General features: G+C 42.3%; 2 pseudogenes; both read right to left on the reverse strand.

The window, feature by feature from the left end:
- Positions 1-279: 279 nt before the first annotated feature.
- On the reverse strand, positions 280-880 carry LOC114218187 (ras-related C3 botulinum toxin substrate 1 pseudogene; annotated as a pseudogene).
- A 2,514-nt stretch (positions 881-3,394) lies between these two features.
- On the reverse strand, positions 3,395-3,750 carry LOC114218186 (calmodulin pseudogene; annotated as a pseudogene).
- Between the last annotated feature and the right edge of the window lie 276 nt (positions 3,751-4,026).

Here is a 4,026-nt window from a genome sequence, read left to right on the forward strand (position 1 = left end):
GACAAAGGTCTTTAGTGATTTAGTGCTTAGTGTTCTCAGTACAACAACGCAATTTGGTTATTAAGGTAATTTGGCAATCCTTAATCTGCGTAACAATAGGGGCTTTAGAAAAAATAAGGCTTTAAGAAAGCTTGCCATTTTGGGACAAAATTTTAATTTAATGTGAAAGTTTGAAGTCTTACACTTTAAACAAATAAAACTTAAATATTACTGATTGGTTCAAAATGGTTTTATGAAAAAAAAAATCTGTAACAAAAACTTGGCCCTGAGTGTAGGACTTCACCATTTTTGAGCAAAGCCTACAAAGATTCTGAGGAGGACAGGCCATTTTCTCTTCCTCATCTTGACTGGAGGAGGGCACAGAACCACTGGGAGAGCTACATCAAACACTGTCGAGGCCTCACTGAGTGGGGAGTGCTGGAAGTATTTTATAGCATCGATCTCCGTAGCCATGGCCAAAGCCTGTGGGTAGGTGGTGTCAGCCTCTTCTCCTTCAGTTTCTCAATCCTGTCTCTGTGGTCTACGAGATCAAGTTTATTCTGCACCAGGATGATGGGGGTGTTGGAACAGTGGTGTCACACTTTAGGGTACCACTTTGCTCAAACATTTTCAAATGATGCAGGACACATAAGAGAAAAGCAAATTAAGAATACATCCATATGCAGGTAGGATAAGGGACAAATCTGTCATAATCTTCTTGTCCAGCTGTAGCTCGTAAACCCAGATTCACTGGTTTTCCATCTACCATAACATTGGCAGAATAGCTGTCAAAGACAGTGGGGATATATTCCCTAGGAAATGCATTGGTTATGTAACTGATGAGTAGGCAAGTTCTACCTACAGCTCCGTCTCCCACCACCACACACATGATGGCTGACATTGGGCCTATCGCTGGGCTACAGTGGTGGCAGGATGCTGAGGTGAGAAGCTGCAGGCTCAGGGTATAGCAGGAGGGCAGAGGGACACCAGGTGGGGGCAATGGACTTCGAGACGCTGGGTGCTGGGGCAGCAGGGCTGCTGCCCCTGCCGCCTCACCCTCCAGCCCACAGGAAGCCAGAACCCAGCAGTGGCTCCCACCCAAAGATGGGGAAAGCTGCAGAGAAACAGGAGTGTTGTTGTTGTTGTTGTTGTTAATCTAAAGGCTTCAGTTAGTCTTTAACCACTGGTTGACTTGACTGTTATTTATAACACACCCCTTATGTACTAAAGAATGTTCTAGATTCTGGGATTCTCGCTACTGAATATAGCAGACTAATATCCTTATCATTATGGAGGTTACAGTACATTAAGAAAAGAGAGACCAAAAAAAAAAAAAAGAGAGACAAAACATAATAAATAAATTTATCATTTAGTATGTTAACAGTTTAAGATAACTAAGAAAGAAGTTAAGCAGCATAATGGCATTTGTGGAGGTTAACAAAGGATGAAGTTCTCTCTATTAAATCTCGATGTTAGGGCAGACCTCACTGAGACAGTAAGATTTGGGCAGACATTGAAGCAGCAAGAGTGTTAAACACATGAGCATCTATGGGAAGAGCAGTATGGGCCAACCAAAGCATCAATTCACACAACAGGAGTCCGAGGGTCCTTAGCCTATGTGAATATAATAGAAGGCTGGCTGCAGGGTGCCTGGGTGGCTCAGTCATTAAGAGTCTGCCTTCAGCTCAGGTCATGATCCCAGGGTCCTGGGATCGAGCCCGACGTCGGACTCCCTGCTCAGCGGGAAGCCTGCTTCTCCCTCTACCAGTCCCCCTGCTTGTGTTCGCTCTCTCGCTATGTCTCTTTCTGTCAAATAAATAAATAAATTATTTAAAAAAAGAAGAAGAAAAAGAAGAAGGCCAGTGGCCAGAGGCGGCTGAAGCAAGGAGGAGAGTTGTAGGTGAGGAGGTCAGAAAGAAGGGTCATGCTGATCCCTTAGGGCCTCAGAGGTCACTCAAGGAATGTGACTTCTGGTTCTAGAGAAGCAGGAATGCACCTGCTTTGGACAGAGAAGCAACATGATCTGGCTTTAAGTCTTGCACTACAACTGTCTTGAGAACCGACTATTGGGGCTTGGCAGGCAAAGCAGGGGACCTGTTTACTGCAGTCCTCCAGAGAGGTGGTGATTCAGACCAGGGCTTTTGCAGTGCAGGTGATAAGAAGTGACTAGATCCCACATATCTGTATTTGGTACTGAAGCCAACAAGGTTTTCTAATCTTGGAATGAATGCACACTTGAAAAAAAAAAAAAAAAAGCCCCATCTTCTCTGAAACTTTCTTCAATGTCATTTTGGACTTGAGGTTTTCATCTACTTGGGTTTAAATGTTAAAATGATATCATGTGCTCCCTCTCTTACAATAACTCAGTCTCTCCTCCTCAGAGGACATTTTTGTTTTTTCTTGTTTCCTTTTTTTCATCTTTTCAGTATGACTACATAGCTCTAAGTTACTTCACTCTAAGTCATTTCAGTGTTACTCTGGGTAGATGGGAAGGCAAATACATGTTCTAAGGTCTGGCATTATGAAAAATAATTCCAGCAATAATTTTTTCAAGAGTGTATTTTTTAGAGCCGTTTCAGGTTGGTAATAAAAGTAAAAGGAGGTACAGACATTTCCCGTAAGCACCCTGCTGCCAGAGGTGTACAGCTTCCTCCATTATCAACATGACTCACTAGAATGTATAATTTTTTATCAAGGATAAACCTACATTGTTATATCGTAATCATCTAAAGTCCACAGTTTACATTAGAATTCACTCTTGATGTCATATATCGTGTGGGTTTGAGCAAATATATAATTACATATATCTACCTTACACTATCATAGAGTTATTTTCATTGCTCTAAAAATCCTCTATGCTCAGCCTATTTATCTCCACAACCCCCCAAAAGACTTCATAAATATTTGGTTATATAGAGCCCCATTTTCTAAAACACTAACAATTTATTCTCCTTCCAAAACCGGGGGTGACTTTATATTTCACTGTCCACACTTTAGTTACATATAGTCTATAATATTTTTTAAGAAGTTTTAAATTTGTTTTTTCATTTTTCATTTTTAATACAAATGCCTGTGCTCAATTGTCAAGCTGCATGCATGAAAAACTGGCCAGCTCAAACAGTGTATTATTCATGAGCAAATGGAACTGCAAGGAGTCCACTAGGTGCTTCCTTATCATTAAGGTAGTACAAGTATTTATATAGTAAAACTGATGTGTAGCTTGATCTTTAGGGGACAGGACCACCAATCAATACATGCAGATTTTGTGTGTGTGGACAGAAGGTATTTTTGACATTCAGTTTTGCTATATAGAAACAGAATGAGTAAATGAAGTTTTTGTTTTGTTTTGTTTTGTTTTTGCAAGAGGTAAGTGAAAGATTCAATTTGGTTCTTCTAGAAGGGGGAAAGGAGTTGAAAGTAGGCCTTCATTTTGCAGTCATCATCTGTATGAATTCTTCACAGTTGACTTGCCCATCTCTATCAATATCTGCTTCTCTGATCATTTCATCTACTTCTTCATCTGTTAGGTTTTCTCCTAAGTTGGTCATGACGTGACGTAGCTCTGCCGCGCTGATGTAACCGTTGCCATCCTTGTCAAAGACTCAGAATGCCTCACGGATTTCTTCTTCACCGTCTGTATCTTTCATTTTTCTAGCCATCATAGTAAAAAATTCTGGTAAGTCAATGGTGCCGTTTCCGTCAGCATCCCCATCATTGATCAAATCCTGCAATTCGGCTTCTGTTTGTTGGGTTCTGACCCAGTGACCTCATGACAGTTCCAAGTTCCTTTGTTGTGACGCTGTCATCGCCATCTTTGTCAAATAGGGAGAAAGCTTCTTTGAACCCAGCAATCTCTTCGGTCAGCTGATCAGCCCTGGTGCGAACGATGATCAGCCCTGGTGCGAGCCAAGGGAAGAGCAGAGGGAGCAAGGGTGGCTGCACCAGTGCAGGAGCCGTGGCGGCGGGGTGCCTCCGTGGCCGCCATCCGACCACGAGTAACGGCGCTGTGCCCGCGAGGCTCCCAGCACCACTGCCCTATCTTTTTTA

Source organism: Eumetopias jubatus, unplaced genomic scaffold (genome assembly GCF_037043125.1).
Source record: "Eumetopias jubatus isolate StellerSeaLion01/CBP00866 unplaced genomic scaffold, mEumJub1_p1.0 scaffold_15, whole genome shotgun sequence".
Lineage (NCBI taxonomy): Eukaryota > Metazoa > Chordata > Mammalia > Carnivora > Otariidae > Eumetopias > Eumetopias jubatus.